This window comes from Ambystoma mexicanum, chromosome 7q (genome assembly GCF_040938575.1).
Source record: "Ambystoma mexicanum isolate Mex_15411 chromosome 7q, UKY_AmexF1_1, whole genome shotgun sequence".
Taxonomy (NCBI): Eukaryota; Metazoa; Chordata; class Amphibia; order Caudata; family Ambystomatidae; genus Ambystoma; species Ambystoma mexicanum.
This window is the reverse complement of record NC_090941.1, coordinates 475,651,233-475,677,415: the sequence shown is the minus strand read 5'-3', so window position 1 is coordinate 475,677,415 and position 26,183 is coordinate 475,651,233. Positions and strand designations below refer to the sequence as shown.

The 26,183-nt window shown below is 46.5% G+C and overlaps 1 protein-coding gene across 6 annotated transcripts in view; it reads right to left on the bottom strand.

The window, feature by feature from the left end:
* NAA16 (N-alpha-acetyltransferase 16, NatA auxiliary subunit) overlaps nt 1-26,183 on the bottom strand; it is a 2,654,788-nt gene that overhangs the window by 1,421,316 nt on the left and 1,207,289 nt on the right. The gene's annotated exons all lie outside the window — the stretch shown is intronic.

The window sequence follows — 26,183 nt, the reverse complement described above, 5'->3', positions numbered from 1 at the left end:
GTGGGGGTGATGGGAGACATGAGTGGGGGCCTGGTGGAGGCTGCTCCTGGTGGCTGGGGGGTGGGGGTGGTGGTAGACATGGGTGGGGGCCTGGTGGAGGCTGCCCCTGCACTGCTGGGAGGTGGGGGTGATGGGAGACATGAGTGGAGGCTGCCCCTGCACTGCTGGGGGTTGGGGGTGATGGGAGACATGAGTGGGGGCCTGGTGGAGGCTGCCCCTGCACTGCTGGGGGGTGCGGGTAATGGGAGACATGAGTGGGGGCCTGGTGGAGGCTGCCCCTGGTGGCTGGGGGTGCAGGGGGACATGTGTGGGAGCCTGGTGGAGGCTGCCCCTGCACTGCTGGGGGGTGGGGGTGATGGGAGACATGAGTGGGGGCCTGGTGGAAGCTGCCCCTGCACTGCTGGGTGGTGGGGGTGCAGGGGGACATGGGTGGGAGCCTGGTGGAGGATGCCCCTGCACTGCTGGGGGGTGGGGGTGATGGGAGACATGAGTGGGGGCCTGGTGGAGGCTGCCTCTGCACTGCTGGGGGGTGGGGGTGATGGGAGACATGTGTTGGTGATCAGTAGTGCAAGGTGACATGTGGGTTGGCTGGTGGGTATGGCCATGGTGGATGGGTTGCCTGTGGGACATGAGCAGGGGTGCAGGGTAGTACCCTGTGGTGTGGGCTGCCTGCAGGGGCCGTGGAGGGTGTAGAGGGAACACCTGGGAGGACCCACATGGCCAAATCACGTGTAGCATTCCCCGGCACCACCGAAATACACGTACCCTGCTGAAATCGCGTGTGAATGTTCCCGCGCACCTCGGAATACGCGTACCCAGGCCAATCGCGTGTGGAACTTCCCGCGCACCCCGAAGTACACCTACCCAGGCCAATCGCATGTGGAACTTCCCGCGCACCCCGTAGTACACGTACCCAGGCTAATCGCGTGTGGAACTTCCCGCGCACCCCGAAGTACACGTACCCAGGCCAATCGCGTGTGGAACTTCCCGCGCACCCAGGAAAACGCGCACACGCTATTTTTCACACAGCGGGTGTCCGTGTTTGTCGGTGCCCCTTTGCACCTCATTTGTCCTAGAGGGCCACTGTATGGCCCATTCATCATGGCTGTATATGGGTGCTTTTTGTTAGCGCACATTTTGGCGCACATTTTTTTCAGTCGCAGGGGCGCTACCGCCTGCCTTCTTGTGGCATACTTGTTTGGCCCTGTGTGCGTCTTTGACCGTGCGCTGGTTTGCCCTATTCGATTCCATGAATACGGGTTGTAGGCGACCGTGTGGGCGTTCCGCGCACTTGCCTCCTGTACTTCCCCCGTGACGCCCATATTTTCACGCGTTGTTCCCCATTCCGAGTGTTACGCCCCTTGTTCCGCCTACTTTTGTGATGTGCGCCGCGCTATGTGCGATTTCGCAGTGGCCGTGGCGCACGGACTTCCATGAATAGATGTGCGCTGGTTTCCCTGCGATTTTCGCACTTGCACTGCGATTTTCACACTTTTACTGCGATTCGCACGTTTTGGCACCTCTGCGCGGGAATTTTCGGCGCACATTATTTCCATAATTGACCCCTTAGTTGCTCTGAGGATATTAACTCCATTTAAAAAAGAGAGGAAACACTACAAGTTATTTTGAAAGAGAACAGGGTATGTTTAGGAACATTGATCCTGCCAGGCATATTTTGTCTCTGTGTGACATTGTTCAAACCTTTAACAATGTCATATTAATGCATCTACATGCAATGCAATGCTGTGTGCAGTAATAAGGGAATATTTGGAGAGATGTTTCCCAGGGTTGTAAAATTGATTTCCTAATTACATGTATTCATAATGCAATGTTTGCTTTTTGTCAGTACTGCCACATTTTGCGTGAGCATGCATTGGTACAAAGGGCCACTTCTGTGGTACATATCAAATGGAGTCACTGTGTTGAACAACATACAAACAACTCAGGCCTAGGCTTGTCAGAATTCCCAAAATCAAAGTAAGGGTAGAAAAAAGGGGCAAGGGGGAGGAAATCAGGAGTTGGTTTTGGATCATTCCAGGGTGGCCTTTTCAACTGATGAAATTGGGTTTGGTTTATTCTTAGTAATTTGATCAGTCATCTGTTTAATGAGTCTTCTTTGCAGCTAATGCAATTGTATTTCGTATGTATGCAGACATTACCCAGATGTAGCTAAATTTGAAGAATCTAGCTCACATGCTATTGTTAGTCAGCCAGTCAGTATCCAGAGTACCGTATAAGACATGTTGCTCGTTCACATTTCTCTTCCTTTGCTCCCCTGCAGCCAAGTAGATGCATTGATTCCTAATTTCTCTTTCTAGAGAACAGGTATTGTTAAATTATTCTGTATGCAATCCGGCACTCTGCTTTTATGTATGTTTGCAATCATGTAAATTCACACAGAGGGAAGAGTGTCTGTCCAATCGCCGGGTATGAAGGTGAGCAGAATGAACAGTGAGGAACAAGTTACTTACCTGTATCTCTTGTTCTCCAGCTTGGGTCTTGCATGGATTCACATGTTCGTGAATATTTCCGATGTCAGACTCGGACTCTTTGGTAAAAAGAATGCAGTTTAGCTTTAAGCTTAAAACTGCTCATCTCCTCTATAGCTTATCAGTGTCCTTTGGGTCCTACTGCACCCAGCCAATGACATTCGCCCTTCTAAGCACCACCCCTGGTGGCCATCTTCAGATTTGGTAGTGCAAATGAAGTGGCAATATGAACCAAGAAGAGCCAGAGAGAGGAAAGAGGGAAGGTTTGCATATGAATCCATGCAAGACCCATGCTGCAGAACAAGAGTAAGTTACAGGTAAGTAACTTGTTCGGTCTCTAGCATGGGGTCTTGCGTGGATTCAAATGCTCATGAATACGATTACATAGCAGTACATACACACAACCATGGGAGGTGGCAAGGCTCACAGAAGCAATACACCTACCACCGGAACACACTCACCTCAAACAAACAGGTTGCGTAGCACCGCTTGGCTGTCCCAGGACTCTTCCTTGGAATCCCTGTCGACGCAGTACAATTTCATGTAAGTGTGGGTAGACCTCCATGTAGCAGCCCTGCAGATGTTGAGCAGGGGAACAACAAAGAGAAAGCATGTCGTTGCTGTGATGGCTCTGGTGGAATAGGCTATTGGTAGGCCAGGGAGCTGTCTGTTGGCCAGACAGTGACCGTGCATGATACAGCCGGAGAGCCACCTTGATATGGAAGCCTTAGACAGGCCCTTCCTGTGTCCCACAGGCCCAATAAATTGACAAAAAGAGAAGACGTTTTTTCCGAAAGTCTTTTGTGCGTGCCACGTAAAACTTGGCCGCAGACGCAATGTCCAGTAAATGCAACGCCCTTTCAGCCAGCATAGAAGAGGTTGCGAAGAACACCAGCAGAGCCAAAGGCTTGATGAGGTGAAAGGCTAATGGAACCTTTGGCATGAAGGTGGGATGAGTCTGCAGCACCTCTTTAGTAGCGTGGAAGGACAAATATTTCTGCGTGCAGGAGAGCACCTGCATCTCCCCAACCCGCCTGGCTGAGGTGATCGCCACCAGGAAAGTGGTCTTCATGATAAAAACCACAAACGGACACAATGCATTGGTTTAAACGGAGGGCCCCATCAGCTTAGACATGACCATGTTCAGCTCCCAAGCTGGGGCAGGAGCCTTTACCGGCGGAAAAGTCCTGAAGAACCGCTTGAGAAACATTTTGATGAGCTTGTGCGACCACAGGGAGAGCTTCTCCAGTGTCCAAGTTTACTGGGATATGGCACCCAGATGAGCCTTGAAGGGAGGCGTGAGCCATGCCCGCCTTAGCTAGCGTGAGCAGATAAGGAAGGAGCTGAGGAGCCGTTATCCGCAGCAGCGTGATCTTCCGCACCCTGCAACACACCGTGAAGCTCTCCAATTTGTGCCTGTAGCAAGACAACTTAGAGGGGACTCTGGGTTTGGCCAAGATCTTCTTGTACTCCAATGGCAGGCAACAGTGCCCAAATTCTTGGGCTGCTCGGTTGTAGTGCAGGATTGTTCCGTTTTCTCTGGAGAGAAGGTCGGAAAAGTGGAGAAAGCTGGATGGCCGAAACCACCGACAGATGGAGCCAGTCCAAGTACCAAATCCATCTCGGCCATGCAGTAGTGATGAGGATCATCCTGCAATGGCAACGTCTGTGTGTGCTGATCACATGTAACAGCAGTGGAATCGGTGGGAAGGCGTACAGGTAGAGGCCCTCCCAAGGGAATGAGAAGGCGTCCCTCAAACGGCTCAGCTGGGGATATCTGCTGACAAATGTCCGGCACTTGGAATTGGCAGCTGCCGCAAAGAGGTAGATCTGGGGACGAAACCTGCGCTTGTTGAAGCTCCCTGTCGTGACAGGACAACAGCTCCCTGCTGAGCGAGTCTGCGATAGTGTTCTTGACGCCTGCCAGGTGAAAGGGAACGAGACGCATGTCTTGAAGAATGACCCAGCAGCCCAGGCACTGGGCTTCCCGTCCTGTTATTGAATGTAAAACATGGTGGTGGTGTTGTCCCTGAAGATCCACATCACCTTTCCCTGTAGCGGAGGCTGGAACTACTGTAGCGCATAAAAGACGGCCCGTACCTCCCAGAGATTCATAGGCAAGTCCTTTTCCTGCAAGAGCAGGAGGACTCTGGCATCCGATTGTTCTATGTGAGGGCCGCCCAATCCTCCAGAGAGGAGTTGGTTGTGACTGTGGCCTGGTACGGAGAGATCTGGAAAGGAGCTTCTTGAGTGAGGTGAGGCCGAACCGACCACCATTGAAGAGCTTGCCGAAATGCCTGATTGAGGGCGATCTTGTCTGTCCATGTGCCTGTGACCTACTGCCGCCTGGTGTCTAGGAATTCCTGGAGGGCCCGCATCTGAAGCCTGCAAAAGGGAACCAGATGGATGCAGGAGGACATCAAGCCCAAAAGGGATTTGATGGACCGGATTGTTGCAATGGACGGTGTCGACAGCTGCTGAACCATGCCTAGGATGGCTTTCACCCTCTACGAGGGGGTTGCAAGACAAGCAATCGTATTGAGCTGGGCACCCACGAATAGTGCTTTCTAAGATGGCACCACGCAGGACTTGAGAAAATTGATGGAGAATCTGAGCAAAGTCGGAAGGTGTATGGTCTGCGCTGTGTGCTGCATTGCCAGTGCGTGAGAGTGGGACTGGATGAGCCAATTGTTCAGGTAAGGGAAGGCGTGTATCCCCATGCGGCATAAATGCGCTGCTACTTGGGCCAAGCATTTGGAGAAAACTCTCGGGCCAATTTAAGGCCGAACGAAAGTGCATTGAATTGGTAATGCCACCCCTGGACAACAAAAACGCAGGAACTTCTGGTGTTGGCGATGAATGGGAATGTGGATGTATGCGTCCTCCAGGTTGAGAGATGCCAGAAAATCCCCTTCCTCCAGATGGTCGAGCACATGCTGCAACTTGACCATCCTGACCTTTTGGAACTTTAGGTACTTGTTTAGGCGATGTAAGTCTAGAATCGGTCGCCACCCTCCCGACTTCTACCTTACCAGAAAGTAACTGGTGTACACTCCGGAGCCCAGGAGGCACTGAGGGAACGGTTCTACTGCCCTTTTCTGCAACATGGCCTGAACCTCCTATAGCAGTTGGGCCATGTGAAGTTCTTTACGAGCGACAGGAGAAATGCGGGAGCACCCGTCTTGAAATTCTAAAGCGTGCCATTGCTGAATAACGTCCAGCATCCATTTGTCTGTGGTGATCTTTCTCCACTGATTGACACGTTTGATAGCCGGCCTCCCACTGGGGTGCAACAGTGGGGGCGCGGGTCCACGTGCCGGTTCAGGCCTGCTTGTACGTCTGTGTCCTGGGTGGTGGAAGACAAAGATGTTGGCCTCCACTGCCATAGGCCTAGCAGCGGCCCCTGTAGGCTTCCTCAGTGGTGGATTGGGAGACCTGAGGATCAGGGGTAATGTACACCTTGGAGGACCTGGAATCTCTTTCCCTCGGAAAAAATTAGCTTCATTGCTGCAGGCTTCCCTGAGAGCGCGCCACCACCGTTTCGGGCTTATTTTTTTAAAAACTTTATTTTATAGAGAGTCACATCTAAACAGAGCCGTTACAGATTCAACAGAGTATCTCAATAAGCACAGCATATTGGCAACAAAAAGTACATCACATTTTATATGATTATGCAAGGCGATGGTGAGGGTGTGAAGTCGTTCTCTGATAGCATATTAGACAAATGGCTTCTAAACGGAGCCCAGATATCTTTGTGGCGGCAGGTTGCCAGTACAGTTAACACGTATTTTTCTTCACATTCATTAACCATTGTAAGGTCCTTGAGGAAGTCTTCTCTACAGGGTGCATTAACAGACTTCCAGCACTTTAGTATACAGCATTTTGCAACCACACAAGCAACATTAAACAGTTGTTGGGTGGTCTCTGCCACCTTGCCAATATCTCCAAACAGGTATTTCAGGGGGGATGGGGAAGCAGGGATCGATGCGATTTCCTCCAGGTTGTCTGCAACCTCTCCCCAAAATCTTGCTACTGAGGGGCACGACCAATACATATGGTAAGCATCAGCATTTAGTGCATCACATTTCAAACATTTCCCTGTACAGCGCTCCACAAACTTGGTTAACTTAGCGGGGGTGTAGTGTAGCTGGTTAAGTATTTTAAATTTAATTAATCGCAATCAAGAGTTCAGGGATACAGATCAAGTGAGTTGACAATATCTGGACCATTGTCCCTCGCTCAGTTCAATTCCCAGGTCTCGCTTCCAAGTCTACTTTATTTTTTTTAAACATTTTTTATTTTTTTTATTTAACCCGAAGGTTTTTAAAAAGAGTTTTGTGTTTGTGTTTTCTTGTCTGTCCTGTCCCTAGAACCTTAAGGTGTGTTTTCTTTATCAACGGTTGCCAGAATCAGGTCCAGAATTTTCACTGTGGCAGTTACCCAGCTAGTTCGACCGCCTCCAATTAGTCTTTGCCACCAGACCTCTTCATCGAAGATGTGAGCTGTGGCCAGGATTTGCTTCAGATAAGGTTTTCTAATCGATTCGACTCCCGGGCACGATAAGAGGAGGTGCCTCGCTGTTTCAACTGCAGATGGATCTTTGCAGAATCTACAGTTGTTAGAGAGTGCCAAGCCACGTATCTTCATAATTTCGTTCATGTGCAACAAGTTTAGTCGAGCTCTTAAAAAAGTGTTCCTCATCCTCCGATTTGGGTATTTTTCAACAAATGGTTGAAGGACATGGAGTTTATAATGCGTGGGTGGCAGGTGAGCAACCAGTTTGTATGATGCAGCTTTATCGCAGGTAGATGCCCAGTCCAGCTCGTTTAACTTTTTTTGGATTCTCATCAGGTTTTCCAGAAGCTCTTTTTTGGTGCACATAATCAGTTTTAGTTTTAGTTCTTGTTCCTCATACCATTGGTTTAGGGCAGGACATCGACCTCCCTCAACTTCGTTGCTTATCGCTTCAAGTAGCTCTGGGCGGGACTCTAGCAGGAGCTTCCTGAACAGCATCAGTGTGTTTCTCTCCACTGTTGCTAGTAGTGAAAGTTGGCTCATTTCTCGTCTTATTAGGATGATGGGCGTGGTGCGAGGTAGATTCAGCACTTCTCTCCAATAATAACTTTCTAGTTTGAGCCAAGTTTTTTTTGGTATCCCTAGCATGGCTTCAGCACCATAAACCAGCGACGGGACTACTTTGGCTTTATAGAAGTCCACGATCGGAGTTAGGGAGAAGCGACCATACTTTCTGTCTATCGCTCTTGCCTGCGAAGTTAAGCTCTTGACTTTGGACAAAAGCTGGTTTTGGACAGCGTCTTCATGTTTGGTGTTGTCGATCATTATGCCTAAGTATTTAAACTCGGCCACTTTCTCAATTTCGCTCCCCTCCAAGATTCCAGGCGTAATCATCACTTTTTTCTCTCCCCTTTCCAAAAAATAGAACTTTTGTTTTGGATTTGTTCATTTCCAAACGGTTTTCAGAGATGTAATTGGCAAAGTTGTTAAACTGGCGCTGTAGCCCTATTGCTGTTTGATCCACAAGGATTACATCAGCATACAGGATTCTAGAGATTTTTGTTTTTCCCAGATGGGGCGGAAAAGCTCTAACCAAGTTCTCCGTGTCCTTATAGTCTCCTATAAAGCTCATAAAAAGCGCCGGGGCCAGAGGGCATCCTTGCTTCACCCCACGGTTTGTTATAATCTCTTCAGATAGGGTTCCTCGATGGTCAAGCCTCACTTACACTTTAGTATTCATGTGGCGGGCAATGAGTGGATGTAGTAAAGACGCTGGACAGTTCCACTTTCTCAACTTGTTCCAAAGGCTTTGCCTATCTACTTGGTCAAATGCTTGACATAGATCGATGAAGGCCATGTATGTTCTGGGCCCACCGGCTTGTGACTTGCTTTTTAGGACACTCAGTGTTAGAACGTTAATGTTTGTCCCTACGTTTCTTTTGAAGCCAGATTGGAACGGGTCGTTACAGGATGCCCCACTCGCCCAGCTTTGGAAATGACGAAGAAGTAGGGATCCATAGACTTTGCCTATCACGTTAAGAAGAGCGATTGGTCGAAAGTTCATGGGATCGTCTCGCCTTCCTCTCTTGTATATTGGCACTACAACCGCAGTGGTCCAAGATGTCGGTAGTGCCTTTGCAGCTGTTGATCTTCGAAAGACTTCGCTAATGAACCTCGCCCAAGCTTCTGGGTGCTGTTTTAAGTGCATGTTTGTCAGGTCGTCCGGTCCCGGGGCCCTCGATTTTTTCAATGTTTTCACGATGACCACTATTATCTTCCTGATCGTGAAGCTCAATCCAGGGCTGATCACTATGGTCCTGTATGACACTCGAAGAAATAGTTGGATCATTGAAGTGCTTTGTGAAGTGGGATATCCAAGTATCTTCTCCAATACCATTTATTAGTTGGTCTGTTGTAGTTCTTTCTGTCAATTAATCAATGCCCAAAATTTGCGGGAGTTTTTACCACACACAAGCCTCAGCATTTCCTCCGAGTCTCTTTGATACATTAAAAGACGATAGTCTTTTAGCCATAACTTGTATTTCTTCTTCTCAAGAAACCAGGCTAGTTTGTTTGTCTCGGAACTATCCCTTTTGAATGTTCTCTGGAATTTCCTGAGAATGCGTCTTCTAGCGACTAGAACCAGATCATAATTATGGGCCGACTTTTCAATTGATGTTACATGGATGTGGCTATGTTTTTTGAAGATGTTAAGGAGGGCACCATAATCAGGTAGGTTCCCAGTCACTCCTTGTTTTTCAAGCTGGACTTATTTGCTTGTGAGAGTATTCACGTTTTTTAAAGTCAAGGACAGGCGATTGCCTTTCAAGTTGACTTCCACGTTTGTTTTGAATGACGCCTTATCAATGGGAATGACTGGCCATACTATGCACACCAGATTATGATCACTTGCCGTGGTTTTTATGATAGTGAAAGATGTAATCGTCGTCAGCACGGTTGGTGACGCAAAGATGTAGTCTATTGTTGCAGATGAAGTTTGGCCTTCCCAAGTTGGAATACAGTTTGTGCTCGGCAGAATAGTATCTAGGTTGACAAGTTCTTTCGAGTTCATCAGGGCCATCCATTTTTCACCCCGCAATTCCGCCTTGGTTTTTGCTTGGTTTCCGGTCTTCATAGCACAGACTGCATTTAGGTTGCCACAAATGTATAGACAGGTTTCAGAGTGTGTAATGTATGCTCTGTCAATTTCCTTCTCCAGCATGTCCAAGAAATCTAGATCAGTGATAGAGTCTGGATTCCAATAGACGTTGATGATAATAGCTGAGGTCGTCACTGTTTTCTCCTGTGCTTCGTTCCAGTAAGTTCGTTCCACCTGTACTGTTAACATAAGTAGGGATGTAGTTAAGATTTTTGTCAGTTTGAACCCCTTTCCAATTCGGATTGCTGTTAGTAATCCCGAAGCTAGTCTACCTTTTGGGCCTTTTTTAGCCGACGCAAAAGCGATTTCGTACCCATCCAGGACAGGTTTGTTGGTAAGCCATGTCTCCCGGAGACACAAGATGTCATAGAGAGCCAAGTTGAAGTCGCTTGGCACAGTCAAGTGAGCGAATCCTCGGGTATTCCACGAACCTAGCTTCACAGTGGCATCGAGTATAGGTCCTGCCAGATCTTTGGTTGAAATCTGGACATGCTCAGATTGCTACTTTCTCTGGGGAGTCAGTGTTTTCGGGAGCCAAGCCCACAGGTTTTGTAAGGGGTTAGATTTTTCCCTATCTGTAGGTTTTATTGTATCTTTCGCTATGCTCTGCGTGCAGGTTCTTTTAAGTGAAATTGTAGGACCGATGGGGTACCTTTCGTATTTCGTAGCACCCTCTTCTTGGTCGTCTTTATAGCCGTTCCCGATAGGGGGGGCTCTTTCTGCATTTCTGGTAGAAGACGCATCATGTCTCAATGTGTCGTGTCTGCTTTGCCTCTCTATCAATGTGTCGTGTCTGCTTTGCCTCTCTATGGGTTTTTCGTTAACAAGCCCATTTGGCACCATCCAATTTGATTGGTCTGGGTGTCGGCCTCTGAGAATCTGAGATGTTTGAGATTGTCGCTCGATTTCCATGGACTTGCATACATTCTGCTTGTTTTTAGAGGTTCCTCCAAGTGCTCGTGCTCGTCAGCTTCGATATCTTTTAGATCGTATCCCAGCTTTAGCAAGTGTGTCAAAGCCTCCCGTATCTTATGTTTAACAGACTGGGAGGTGATGTATAGATAAGTATTTGCCTGGCGACCTTTATGGAATGGTTCTACTATTTGGAGGTCGGCTGGTTCTATTGATCTAAGTTTCGGAATACTATATAACAGTTCCATCACCGTTCTTCTGTTTAAGATGACCTGTTCTCGACTAGTGTGTATTTGTTCGAGTTTGAATGCAGGAATCTTGGGCTTCGCTGGTTAAGCTCTTGGTTTTAAGTTGCGGTTTTCTCGTGTGTCTTTACCGAGTCTATTTGATCTACTATATTCTCTTTCCTCTTCTCTCCAGATATCGTTGGGCGGCCCTCTGCCTATATATTTCCTTGTTTCTTTTTGGCTGCTTGTTTTCCTCCCACCTCTGCTGTTTGGGGAGTAAGTTGTTTCATCTAAATGGTGCCTGTGATCTTCTACTCGGGGTTTGACGTTTTCTTTCAGGCGCATCTGGTCTGTACTCCATTTGGCAATTCGTGAGACCTTCTTGCAGCGGTCTTCCAATGAGAGAAATGCTGAATGCTCGTCTGGTTCTATTGTCTCACTCTCAGTTTGGGATTCAGCCATTTGTTCATTCTGTATTTCTCTTGGTTGGTTGTCGTCGACGTTTGTTTTGCCTCTTTTTTCATCATATTGGCTCATATTTTCTAGAGCTTCCTCCATCAGGAGGTCTTCAGTGGTATTCGATATATTTGAGGGATTTGATGTTTCTAGGTCGATGCAAATTGGTGACGGGTCTTCCTCCGTTTCTTTAGAGATTGCCCTATTAGAGTTAGCAGTAGTCATTGATGTACCGTTCTTCTCCTCCTTTCTGCCTACCCAAGGCGTTGGATCTTTATCTACGACTGGTAGGCAGAAGACTAATTGCTTTGTGCTGTTAGCTGTTTGAGCACTCGTTGATTTGCAGTCGACAAATGTAGGGAAATCTTTATTTGCCGCAAGTTCTGTTCCCTTCTTCTGCGGTTTATCCAGATCGATCGAGAATATTTGGTTGTCATCTTCACATACACAGTTATTAAGTTTTTTACCCTCTAGCACGCAGCTGCCGATGCCTCTCGCATGATTTTTTCCTGTGGATTTGTTGTTTTGTATTGGCGTTTCGCCGCGTCTTGTGGATTAGAACAGGACTTATTGTGATTTATGGTAGCACTACTTCGCTTGGAAGATGGAACAACAGTTTGCGAACTTGACTTGTTTTGGTCCCTTGCGCCACTATTTTGTTTTGAAGATAGAGCCACAGATTGCGAGGAGGAGCTTGTTTTTTTTCCCAGTTTATCGTAGTCGTTTCTTGTTCTGGAGGATGAGTGTAGACTCTATGGGCAAGGTTTGACATGCTACAGCTATAGTGGCGGCCGAAGTGTTAGATGCAGATTCCTTCGTACACACCTGGCGATCTGGAGTGGTTTGGTCTCTGACTTTGTCTTTTTCTAAGGCAGCGATGTAGCCCTCTAAGTATAGTAGTTTAGAGTGCATCATTGCCGACAGGGTAGTGTGGTCTTTCAATGTGTCATTAATGGCCTCATACAGTTTCCAAAAGGGCACTAGAGCCACAGTCACTGCTGACATGATTGCAATAATGTCCAGCTTTTTCTTAGGTGATTCAGCAGAGGTGGCTTCTAACAGCTCACTGTGTCTTCTGTCCTTAAAAGGAGTAGATGCCATCGTGGGTCGAGGGTCTTTTTTAGAGCCTTTCGGCCGTGCTGGCGTGTTTAGGGTGGTTTCATCTTTTCCTAGGTCTTTTCGATCCTTACGGGAGCCAGATTCTTCATGTTGCTCCTTGTGGTTGTTCGCCATGTCGAGGGGCGTATTTCCAGACTGATCTGGCTGTTTGCATCCGCTGAGGGTATATTCAAACCTTCAACTGTAGGGTCTTCGTTGTTGTCTCGTTGCCCAGATGTCGAACTAACCGTCTCTTCCAGTGGGGGTACAACCTCCAACTGATGTGTGTCCTTTTGACAGAGAGGGTCAGCGACGATTTGGGCCATATGTTCCTTGTTTGTGCCCCCCAGTGAAGCCTCTGAGCAGTGCAAAACATCTAGTATCTCGCTGTCGCTGATTTCACAGATGGTTTTGCGTTTTCTTTTGCGATGTTTCCCGGAAAAATCTTTCATAGTTTGGGGGGGCGGAGTGTTATTTTCCCCTTGTCTTGTGTTTTCTTTTAATTTTATTATGCGCCTAATCGTCCGTTTTCCCAGCTGCTTTTTTGTGTTGGTTTCACCACATGCTTCAGTGTCTTTCTTTCTTGGTAATTCATTTCGCTGGGCTAGTTGTTCGTCAGTTTGTTCGTCGGATGGTAATAGGCATAGTTTTTTATTTTTAAGGATTGTTTTCGATTTTTTTTGGCCGTGGCCCTTCTTCATTGTTGGGGACCAAGCCTCTTGCTGTAGGGGAGGCTGGAGAGAGTTCTTGTATATCAGATCCCTCCCCTCCTCCAGATTGGTCCCACTCCATACTTGTATCTGACTTTTTATTTTTTTGTGGATCCATATGTGGAAGCAACTGTCTTTCTTTTTTTTTTTTTATTTACTTGATTTTAACCAAAAAGAATTGATTTTTACAAGGTATAAAAAAGAAGGAGATCAGCGTTTTTTCTGGGATCTGTTGATGCAGTTTCGCCGGTTTTAATCTTAGCTAAGTTCGTTGTTTGGATCAAAGTTCTGAGGTTTGTTTTAAGGCAGCTTCGAGAATCTTGACTGCCACTATAACCCATTTTGTTTTTTCCCCGGTGATCAATCTACACCACCAAGTCTGTTCTTCTCTTAGAGTAGAGTCCTGAAGTAGCGGTAGCAAGAATGCCGTTCGGAGGTGGGCGGTTTTAGGACAATTTAAGATCAAATGTCTTGATGTTTCTGTGATGTCTGGGTTTAGACATAGTCTGCAGGTTTTATTTGCTGATTGAGTACGGATAGCTCGGATTTCTTGTGTTTGTATCAGGTTTAGTCTTGTTCGCATGAACGTTTTTCGGAGATTTTTGCTTGGAAATTTGATGCAATAGTTCAGCGAAAGGTTTTGTTTGTTGGTGGTAGGTGGAAGGTGGTAAAGCAGTTTGTTTGCCATTGCCAGATTACATGTGGTGATCCAGTCCTCATGTGCTACTTTGCTTTTAATTTTTTCTGGGTTTTGGATTAAGTCCTCGCGGGTGCAGGCAAGGGCTTTTAGTTTTAAAGTTAGTTTCTTTTCCCAAAGGGTCAATGCTTTACAGCGCCCCGTCTTAAGTTCTTCTCGAATCGATTTGTATATTGGCAGCGAGTCCGGGTCAATGATTTTCCTTAGTGCTCTCATTTGGCTTAGTTCTAAAGATGCTGACAAAGATAATAAGCCAAGTTCTCGTCGTATGGCTGCAATAGATGCCGATTTTGGCAATCCCAAAACTGTTTTCCAGAGGTATCCCTCTAGTTTTGGCCAGATGGAGTCGTGCATGTTGAGCGCTACGTCCATTCCGTAGATCAAAGCTGGTACCACCTTTTGTCTGTAAAACTGGATTGCTGGTATTAGGGAAAATTTACCGTATTTGTTGTCGATCAGTCTTGTTTGAGTGGTAAGTGTTTTGACTTTTGCCCACAGAGCCAGGATGGTTGAGTTCTCAGTTCTTGATTCATCAATCATGACACCCAAGTATCTGATGTTTGTGACTATCTGGATCTTTACATTGTCTAAGAACCAGGTGCCACCTGGGTTAGATTTTGAGCGCTTGTTCCCCAAGATCAAGATTTTTGATTTCTCTATATTTATTTCTAAGTCGTTTTGAATAATGAATCTGGCCAGGTTTGTCAACTGGCGCTGAAGACCGACTTGAGTTTGGTCCATCAGAATCAGGTCGTCGGCGTAGAGCAACCTGGACAACGCGCTGTTTCCAAATGTTGGAGGAAATACTCTCAATGAAGTTTGCGTATATTGAAAGTCGCCTAAAAATGTAATGAATAAAGTGGGGGCTAAAGGACACCCCTGTTTGACCCCTCTTTCGACCTTTACTGCTTCTGATAGCAAGCCTTGTCGGTTTAATCGAACTCGCATAGTTGTCTCTGTGTGTAGTGCGATTATTGGTTCTAATATTTCCTCTGGACACTTCCAGTTGGATAATTTCAACCATAGTCTTCGACGGTTTACTTTATCAAATGCTTTAGATAAGTCGATAAATGCGAGGAAAACTTTTGGAGCTCCGTTTTTTACATTGTCTTTGATGATGTTCAAGATCAAGATGTTTATGCTTGTGGAGGCCGTCTTGAGAAATCCCGTTTGGAAATGATCAATTGAAGGAGCGGTTCTTGCCCAGTTTTGAAATTTTGATAGGAGTAGAGTTGCAAATATTTTGCCCATGATGTCCAATAGGGCTATGGGTCGGTAGTTCGCCGGGTTGTCTCTGCTTCCTTTTTTAAAAATGGGTACAATAATTGTCTCTGTCCATGTTTTCGGGACTTGTCTGGATATTCTGCAGTGATCGAAAATTTTTGTAATCAAAAGGGATCATTCCGTTCGGTTTTTCTTTAGATCTATATTGGTCAGTCCGTCTGGCCCGGGTGCTCTAGACGCTTTCAGCTTTGAGATTACTGACTTGATTTCGTCTTGGACTGCTAGATTTATCCATGTTGCTTCCTTTTGGTTTCCCAACACGTGTCAGATATGGAGGTAGGAGCGAATTGGGCAGAATAGAAAGTTGTCCATGATGATTCCGGTATCAAGTTGAAGAGTTTGTCATCGGTTCGGATGCCATTGTTCTTCATTAAAGCCCAGAAATCTCCAACACTTTTTGACGCTAAAGTTTTTAACATCTGTTCTGCGTCCTTCTGATAAAGTTCCGCTCTCCGGTGTCTTACCCATGATCTGTAAGATCTGGTCACCGCGGCCAGTGATTGTTTAGCCTTTTCATTGGGATTTCTTTTTAAGTCGCGTTGTAGTTTTCTCAGTTTTCTTCGTTTTTGCACTAGAACTTTGTCATATTCATGATGACCAGTTGTTACTGTGGCTTTGCCGGTTTTTTGCTTTTGTATATGGGGTATAAGAAGGGGCAAGTAATTTGGCCTTGCCGGAGTACCCGTAGCGTTTTGTTGAGCTTCGTTGTAATTTTTCGTTATTTCTTTGATGTTTGATGATGTGAGCTGAAGCCGCTTTTGGTTCGCTGCCAATTGCAGTTTTGATGTGTAGGACGGTCTCACCGGGATTTTAGATTCCAGCGTCATGGTTAAGAGGTTGTGATCGCTTTCTTTCGTTTCATAAATCTCGAGGTGGACGCGTAGGGTAGTAAAGCGAGTGAAGTGAAGATATAGTCAAGTGTAGCTGTTGACGAATCACGTTCCCATGTTGGAAATGCAGGAAGTTGGCCCCTTACCATTGCCATGTTGTGGAAGTTTCTTGCGTCCATCAGATCTAACCACAGGTCTCCTCTTGCTTTTGCGGCTGTCGGTACTGCTGCATTCCTAAAATGATCACACTTTGCGTTCAGGTCACCGCAAATTATGATGAAGTCGATGCAAAGTTCGGTGGTGATCTTATCTAGCAGGGTGGTCATTTCGTCGCAAAATTCTTTGTTTGTATATCTTTGCGGATTCCAATAAGTGTTAATGATGGCCAGCTTTGATTTCTGGTTTCCCTTTACGTTTGTGCTCGGATGGCACCATTCTGTCTGAAGAGCAAGGATTCCGTAAGTTTCTGCTATCTTTGCCTTGATGTCAATTCCGGATCCGATTTTGATTGAGGTCAGAAGGCCAGATGATGGTCGTCCAAAAATGCCTTTTGTTGCTGGTGATATTTCGGTGTCGTATCCATCTAGAATTAGTTTTTCCCTTAGCCAAGTTTCTTGGAGGCAGATTATGTCAAATTTTGCTAGGTCTTGTGTTTCTGGGTTTAGCAGATGGTCGTGACCTCTTGTATTCCAGGAACACATGGAGATGGTCAGGGGAAAGTCTTTGATGATTTGATTCGGAAGTTTGTCCGAGGTTTGCAGTTCTGTACAAGGTAATTGCTAGTTTTGGGAATTTGGTTTTAGCACTTTTCTCAACCAAGACCAGGGACCGATGGAGTCCGTGATTGCGATTGGTTCAATGGTTCTTTGTGATCCGAGGGGAAATCTTTCACAGGGGATCTGTCTGACCCGAGACGAGTTTTTTTCCAATTTTGGCCCCCTTCTTGTCTGAGGTGGTGAGCTCTGCTTGTCCAGGTCCGTGGCGTATATTTAGGTCTTTCACGTTGGTGTTCTCGTGTTTCTGCGTAGTAACTTCGATAGTCGGTATTCTGTTTTACTTGCACACTTTTTTTGTGATTTGTGGTTTGAGAATTGGTCTTGTAATGTGTTGATCCTGCTTGGCAGGTCGGTTGAGGTAGTTGTATTTTTGACAGGCCGAAGCCTAGTTGAAGCAGCGCGTCAAGTGTGTCTTTAGTTGGCTCATGTTGAGGTATGGTTTTTACATGTAGATATGCTTTGGCCTTTTTCTGCCTATGGTATGGTTCAATTAAAACGAAGTTCGTAGTAGACAAATGAGTCAAACTAGGCACTTTGGCCACGATTGTGAGAACTGTTTTTCTGTTCAGAACAAGAAATTTTTTTCCTGGCGTTAGTTGTTCCATTTTAAAGAGTCGGGTTTGGCTCTTGGTTTGGATGTGTGTTGGGGGGTCTTTTTTGTTTTGGTTAATTCAGACCTTGGCTGGACTGGTGTATTAATGCACTCTTTATTGTTGTCCTGTGGGTTATTCTCAGGCGGTGTCATTTTGACGGCCGCTATGGGGTGTGTATTTGCTGACCGTGCCTCAGATGGTAGTTCTTTTGCCGGTTTGAATGCGAACGAAACAGCTGAGTTCGATGAAGTCAAGGACGCTTTTGTGGAGCCCAGTGTAGATAGATCGGTAAAAGCGTTTGTTGATTCTATTGACGAAGGCTTTCGCACAGTGATATGTGGATTTGATGTATCTTCCGGTTCTAAGTGTTGTGTGAGGTTCATCGAGGAGGAATCTGGGATCGATGAATGTAAATCGTCCACCTCGGTTGTCTGCTGAAATTCCAGAGGTGCTGCTTCTTTTGATGAATTCTGTATCATGGTTTGTAGCAATGTTCTTTTGGGGTGTAGCTCCTCTCGTTGTTTACTCCAACTAAGGCTTTGTGCGGGTTTGGGTTCCAATTTCTTAGAATTGGTTTTTGCTTTTACGATGAGCGGTGTCGTTTTTCTGCTATGTTCATCCACACCTCTTTTCAAATCTTTGGCTATTTGATGACAGCCTTCTTTGGATATTTCAGTTTCAAGAGTGATTTGGGTTTCACTAATTGGTTGACCCTTGTTTGCTTCGTTCATTTTTTTCCTGAATGGTTGTATATCTGTCTATGTTTGTTGATGCATGGAATGTGTGTGGGGATCTTAATCTTAATTGGGTTTCTAGGAGTGACATTCTTTGCTCCCACTGAAGTTCTAGCTCCGTGTTTTTTTGGTTTTGGGCCGTGATGACGCCTTCCTAGAAGATCATTTTTGAGTTTGTAGAGGTTACTATTGTCACCAGATCTTTCATTGATTCGTTGAGCGATTCGTACAGTTTTCCAAACGGGGACAAGGCCACCGTGATGGCTGACATCACAGCGAACATATCTGGAGACTGATTTTTTGACTCGTGGTTCAATTTTGATGGCGAAGACTCACTGGATTTGTCTTTTCCCGGAGTGGAGGAATTTCTCTGATGGTCTAAAGGGCGTGTACATGGAGCGAGTTGGTTTGCAGTAGTTCTTTGAGGCGGGGTGTCGTTTTTGGCTTTTGTTGGTAGGTTATGTTTATCTGGAACCAGGACACAAGGTCCTAGCACTTGGTCTTCGGATGACTCAACGAACAAGTTGAGAGCTGGTTGTGTGGGTCCAGTGGGTGGACTTGGCTGTAAGTGGTCCGAGTTATGTGACAAGGCTGAAGCTCTTACTGGAGAGAGGCATAGGTCAATTAACGGTGAGTTTTGTGAATCGACCTCCCCAGTTTTCTTTTGTTTAGGAGCCGGGGGAATTTCGGCGATTGCGTCCAATAGTTCTGCGTCTGAGAGCTCGACTTCCCTCACCAGTTTTCTCTTTGTCTGTTTGGCGAAGAAGTCTTTTAATGCGTGACATGTTAAGGGTTTGGCAAGTAGCGTTTTCCCAATCTCGACTTTCTTTGCTGTTTGGCGCTGCTTCCGTTGATAATAATTGGAACTTTGTGAAGTCCCAGATTCGTAGGGTTTTTTCTGGTGAAGTGCTTTTCGTTTTAGTAAAGCTATAGCAGTTTGTCTTTGTAAAGCGTAACGCTCTGTGGGCGGTTCGTTCCCCAAGGTTGAGTTTGGGTCCGTTTCCACGGGTAAAGGGGAAGAAGCCACCGTTAAAGAAAGGGACAAGGGACCTACCGACCTCTCTGTTGTCGGTGGAATTAACAGTGGGTGTGGTGGTAAAGTGGGAGGTGTTTCGGTATCGTCTCCTTCATCTAATGTAGCCGTGTGGCCAGAATTTGCATGCCATTCAACTTGAATGGTACTTCCAAAATCGGCACATGACACCAGGTTGTCTTCCAGGTTTCTAGCTTGTAGAGCGTGCGTATGGATGTTGCGCTTTTTGTAGATTTGTTGTAAGGTTGAGTCGATTAGAGGTTCGGAACTCTGTGCTTCCTCTTGGACCAAAGCGCAAGGGTCAGATCGACGCCACCTTCCAGCGACAACCGGTGCGATCCCAGTCGTCGTAGCAGAGGCTGGAAGGTCCGGGGATTTTTGTCGGCTCGGTAAGACCATGCCGCTGGGGTCAACTCGACTGCGCCCTTCGGCGCTGTCGGGTCTGGTCCCACTCGCCACAGCGGAGGCAGGTCGATCTCTTGAGACTGAAAGCTGATTACGCGGTGTCAGGGACGGTGTATAGTCAGACGGATTTGTCATTGTCGTTTCGCACTTGTCTATGGAGCCTTCTAGTGAGATCACAACAGGATTTGACTGCAATGGGGGTCCAGTAACGGCGGGGAGCTGATGGAAGACTTCGTCCCTCAATAGGTGTAACTCAGTTTGCACGGCGGTTTCTTCCTCTTTGTCGGCCCGGGAGCTTGCTTCATGCAGCGACTGGCAGTCTAGCGAGCTTGGCCTAGACGATGGAGAGGAGGAGGAAGAGGAGGAGGATGAGATGGATTTAGCCTCGCCCTTTGCCTTCCTTACGTTGGAACGGGATCGTAGATTTTCTCTGTCTTTTGTATTGCGTCGGTCAATTCGTTCCAGGCGTGTGTATTGACTGCGTAGGACGCGACCTAGCGGTGTTATCAGTGTTGTTGATGAATTGAGTGAATTCGAGTTGACTGAGGAGGCCATATCGGCCGAGACGGCCGCGTGCTGCCGTAGATTGCTCGCGGTTCTGGCGAGCCAACTCCGCGTGCCGCTTCGCGTAGGTGCAAGGGTTTTGGTCGCTCCTCCCTGGAAGAAAATATGGTGTGTGTGATCGGTGTCTTACCTAGCCTTTTAGCCACCACCAGGCGCAAACAGCAGACAACAGCTCGCCCTTTTCACCACTCGGGCTTCTCGCCGCAAGGGTCAAGCTGTTCTGCTTATGAGGCTGAAGCAGAGGGAGTGGCTTCCGAAAGTCACGTGACGCGGGTCACGTGTTGCAGGGGGGATGCCCCTCACTTCAAACTGCTCGCAGCTGAGCTGGGAGTCTTACGCGATTTGGAGGGGGTGTTTTAAAATCGATCCTCCTCCTGTCCACAAGGCGAATGTTTTTCAGTTCTTTCAGTTCTTTACACGAACAAAGTCTTGAACAAGGGTAGCAGCCGCACAGCAGACAACAGCTCGCCCTTTTCACCACTCGGGCTTCTCGCCGCAAGGGTCAAGCTGTTCTGCTTATGAGGCTGAAGCAGAGGGAGTGGCTTCCGAAAGTCACGTGACGCGGGTCACGTGTTGCAGGGGGGATGCCCCTCACTTCAAACTGCTCGCAGCTGAGCTGGGAGTCTTACGCGATTTGGAGGGGGTGTTTTAAAATCGATCCTCCTCCTGTCCACAAGGCGAATGTTTTTCAGTTCTTTCAGTTCTTTACACGAACAAAGTCTTGAACAAGGGTAGCAGCTGCACAGCAGACAACAGCTCGCCCTTTTCACCACTCGGGCTTCTCCTTTTTTCTTTAACAGGTTGTGGGTGCATTTCCACATCCACCTTAACTAGTTTTCCTGTTGTGGAACCGCCAGACTGCACGGCTGCCAAGTGACCCACGCTGTGGTCACTTTCATGCTGTTTGTTGAGCCGATTGACCGGGGGATCACCCTCCAGGGTGCCCGTTGTAGGATTGTTTGGTGCTTTCTCCTTTAGCCCTATTTTCGGGCTGTGTCCCACCGAGGGGAGGATTGCGATGCCAGCCACCAGGCTTTCCTCTGACGTCTCCAACTCCTGCTCCCTCAGACCGGACCCGCCCCTCGCCGAGTAAATCAACGCCGTCTGTCCTCCGACAGGCAGCGAGGAGGACGCAGCGCGAAGAGGGGAGCCTGGCTGGAAGGAGCTGCCGCTAGATGAAGCCGACGAGTCGGGAGGATCCTGCTCGAGTCCAGGTAAGCCAAAATGCGTTGCCGTTATATTTGTGCAGACTCGCTGAGTAGGCGATCTAACAGCCGAGCCCTCACCGGTTATCTCGACAGTCAACGGCGTGAGCCAGGGGGGGAGAGAGATGGAGTACAGGTATTTCGGGCCTTGGCTAATACCTGTCTCTGAGGTTTATTAGAGTTTTTGCGGGCACCCCCGCTGTTGGGAGGGGTCACTGCTGGAGGATCTCTGTGGAGCAAAGCCCCCACTTCTCCAATGTTGCGGTCTGAGGTGTCGTCCACTACGTTGCTGGCACAATCGAGGTTTGGAGTCTCAGCGAGCTGTTTCTTGTTACTTTCCGCTCGTGAACGTGAGCGCGAGCTCCTCTGGCGGGCCTCTTCATGGGCTGCGGAAATTAGCGGGGTAGCGTCCTCGGTGTCCATGGCTGCCATAGACTGCCTGAGACTGCTACTCTGCCGCTACTCCGCCTACTAAAGTCTACTTTATGGTGTTACAGAAGCAGGAATGTGATTGAACTAGGGTGTACAGCAATGAAACCCCTTTCCTCCGCCCTCGGTCGCTGTTATAGCCCATGTGCATTCATGGGTAGGAGATTCCGCAGGAAATGTTGGCCAATTAGCGACAAATGCGGCCCTCATATGGTGGTATTGAAATCGTTTAAGTTGCCCACCACCCACCGTGTCCACAAAATCTTTCAGTTCAACATCTGTACCCCCAGGGAACATATCCTGCATTTTAAGTTGTTTAGTTGGGTCCCACAGTATTTGCAGGGCTTTATCAAACGTGGGTGAAATGCTAGGGAAGTTCCACAATGGGATTTCCGGGTCGTATGGGACCGTAAGTCCAATTCGCTTATATATTTTAGACTATGCGTGCACAGTGGTGCTCACCGGGTCAAACTAACAAGAATCCTTGTGATAGGAGCAAATAATAATTGATCGAACATCTGAGGGGAACGTATTTCTCAATGGGGATATGTGTGGCTGTGTTGTCGGGATCAAACCAATGTTTAGAGAATTGTGCCTGAGCAACTAAGTATATAATTCAAAGTCTGGAGCTGAGATGCAACCGCTCGGAAACGGCTCCACCATTTTGGCCCACTTCATCCTGGCGGTCTTCCCACCCCACACGAACGAGGTGGCGAGCGACTGAAGCCTCATAAAGAAAGCAGCTTTATCAGGCCAGATGGGGATTTTACCAAAACAGTACAGTAGCTTTGGGAGGACTATCATTTTAATGAGAGCCACTCACCTATGTAGGGAGATAGAAATTTTGGTCCACAACTGTAGTTTAGTTGTTAGTGTCTGCAGGAGTTCCTCATGATTATCTGTGTATAATGTGCGTTTGTCGTTAGAGACAACACCACCCAAATAGCAGACCCCAACGGGGACCATTTGAACCCAGTCATGTCGGACAAGTCACACGTGGCTGGGGTTAGAAGAAACAACTCCGATTTGGAGACATTAATCCTGTATCCGGAGTATTCAGCGAAGGCATGAATGTCCGCCATAATAGGTGCTAAATTGGTTTCAGGGTCGCGGACACAGAGCAAAGTTTCGTCAGCATAAAGGGATATTATCTGTGGTGGTCCTGTCATTCTGACACCTCTGTTTGCGTGGTTTTTCTGGACGAAATCTGCCATGGGCTCAATCGTGAGAGCAAACAGGATGGGGGAGAAGGGAAAACCCTGCCTGGTACCTCTACCCAGGGGAAAGAGAGAGGACATGGTATGGTTAGTGAGGACACGAGCTTCCGGGCTAGTGTAGAGCAATCGGACACATTTAAGAAAGTACTGTCCCAATACGAAGCATTCGAGCACTGAGAATAAGTAGGAGCAAGACACTGAATCAAAAGCCTTCTCGGCATCTAACGCTGCAATTGCTGCGTTAGCTTTCAGATTGATGTGTGGTAGGAGTCTGGTCAAAAGGATTTTGGCAAAACTTTTGCCATCCCTATTGATCAGGGAGAAGGGTCTCTATGAGGACATGTCGTGTGCGAGGCGCCAGGGTTTAAGGAGCACAGCGATCACAGCCTTGCGCATTGATTCAGGGAGTATGCCACCCTCCATTGCCTCCTCCCACACCCTCAGCTGAATAGGGGTTAGCCTGTCATGGCACTCCTTGTATAGTTCAGCTCCTAGGCCACCTGAACCAGGAGGCCTGCCGGATGTTAATGCCTTTATTTTAGTTTATACAAACTTTAATTACAAATTTCAATTGATTAAATCCAATCTTCATCATTCTAAATTTCATTAACCATCGTGTATGGACCTCACTGTGTCTAAATAGATAAACAGTTAACGCAAGAATCATAATAAGATTCTATAAGGATTTTGGTTATCTCAGATCATAAGTAACTTTAAGCGGAGGAGACAACATTATCTGACAAAATCTTGACAAGAAAATCCACAACTGGACATGTTAATAAAACATTGTTACTTGAAAGCATCTGAAACCACCAGTCATCTGTATTTCCATTTAATGGGGCATATTTCCCCAGAAAAAGAGATCTTGTGGGAGTTAATGGAGCGCATTCAGTGATCAAATGTTTTGAAGACTCTGTTGATGTGCTGCCAAATCGACATAGATTGTCACTGTTTTCTTTGTCATGTTTGATCCACAAGATCTCTGTTTTTGTAGGCATTTAACCGCAACCTTAAAAACTGATTTTGATGCAATCTAGAGGGAAATGTAGAGAGATATTTTGGTAGACAGTCAAGACTGTTTGCTGCTATACCCAGGTATAATGAAGTCACCAAATTAGACCGCAGGTCATTATTTTGTATCCAGTTCCATATTCATAGTTTTTTCTTTGCTATTTGTGGGGTGAGCATCACACTTTCCCATTTTATTCCAGCACAATCCAGAATTTTCTGTAATTTTGTTGCTCAAGTCAGTAGGATTCCAGAATGTGAATTTGTTTTTGGTGGTGCTAGAATCCGGTAAACTGGTGCAGGCTCACTTAGGTGCATTTTCCTTAGGGCAGCGATTGATCTCCATAGTACAGTCCCATACATAGAGTATAGACCTAGTTCATGTCTTATTGAAATAACTGACATGTAGTTTGGTAATCTAAGAACTCGCCTCCAAAAATGTCCTTCTAGAGAGGACCATATTAGATAGCTTAGGTTCCACCCTGCTTCCGTGCCAAATGTGATTGATGGAATTACCTTTTGAGAGTAAAAGGTCAAAACTGGTCTTATTGAAAATTTACCATACTCCGCATGTAACTTTGCTCCCTGTAGCGCATACATGGACACACGATGGTTCAAATCCAATGCCCAGTCCCATTCTCTAATGGAGGTGTTAAATTGTACACCGAAGAAGCAAATTGCTTTTACTTGATCAATTTTGTGTCCAGCAACATGCCACTTAAAGATCTTGTTTCTTCTATTCGTCGATCCACCTATTGTCATGATCTTGGTCTTACCTACATTTATTCAAGATCATTTTCCAACAGATATTGGTTTAATTTTGATAGTAATCTTTGTAGGCCAATCTGGGTACAATCGACCAAGACGATGTCATCCGCATAAATTGCCCAACTAATCAAGTGCACGTTAATTTTGGGAGGAAAGCAATGTACTTCACCTAAGGCAGCAGGGACATCAGAGATGAACAGCTTAAAAAGGAGCACAGCCAGGGGACACCCCTGTTCCAACATTTTATTTGTCTTTATTTTTTCAGTCAAATCTCTCTTTCGTTGATTTGCACACAAATGCTTGTCTGCTCGTGCAGTGCCATCACAGGATGAAGCAGGGACGGCGGACAGGACCAGGTAATCAGCTTTCTCCACAGTTTCTCCCGATTTATGGTGTCAAAGGCTTGCTTCATGTCCACAAAAGCCATAAAGAGTATTTGCTTCTTTTTAATGGCTTCCAATTTTAATAAATTCAGTATGATCAAATTTACTTCCGTTCCTACACCTTTGGTAAAGCCGGTTTGCCGGCAGTCCAAAATATGGGCATTACATGCCCACAATGTCATCTTCTGCTGAAGAAAAGTTGCCAAAATCTTTCCGACGATATCTAGAAGGGCAATCGGACGATAGTTGGCAGGATCATCTCGACTGCCATTCTTGAATATCGGAATTATTATCGCTGTTAGCCAAGAGATGGGAACCAGCATGGATGTGGCAATCTAGCTGAACAGCTCTTCGATGAATTTTGCCCAAAGCTCTTTTTTTGCCTTTAGCATCACATTTGTTAATCCATCGGGTCCTGTTGCCCGTGAGTTTACTAGTTGTTTGATTGCCAGTATAATGTCCTCAACAGATTCATTTACATCCCATTTGTCGGGCAAAGGTAAGACCGGAAACACCTGTACTGTAGTGTCCACATAGAACACCTTACGATAGTGTTGCTGCCATGTCGACCCGGAGATTCCATTTGAGATCTCAGCTGCCTGGTTCACTGTTCTGGTATTTGTGATAGCCCATACTTGTTTTGAATTATGGCACATGACCCACTTTAGCATTTTTTTTGGCACGTTCTTGATCTCTGATTAATCTGAAAGATTTTAGCCGTTTTCAATAAGTCATTTTACGCTGCTTAATAGCGTGTATGCAAACTGTGCCAAAGTTCCTTTTCAATTGTCGGATGTCTTTATGAAGTGCTTTCCTCTGTGCACTTACAGCGGCACTAAACACATACTTCTTTTTATATGAACTTTACTTTGTATCTAGCAGTACCGTTTTGAACTGCGACAGTAGCGGTTCATAGTTGATTTTACTAGTTGGTGACAGAACTCCATCTGACAGATTTTGTTTTAATACATTAATCTGGAAATCATTGACTTTTAATCTGTTGAAACCTGGATTGATCTCCATCTGCACGGTATACTTCTCGCCAGGGACCACGGAAGACCAAGTCATTTCTAGTGCACAGTGATCACTACAAGAAGTTTTGTGAATTTTAAGCTGCTCAATTTTTGGCCACATTGATGTTGAAATCCAGATGTAATCCAATGTTTTGTGGCTTGCATTTCGATGCCATGT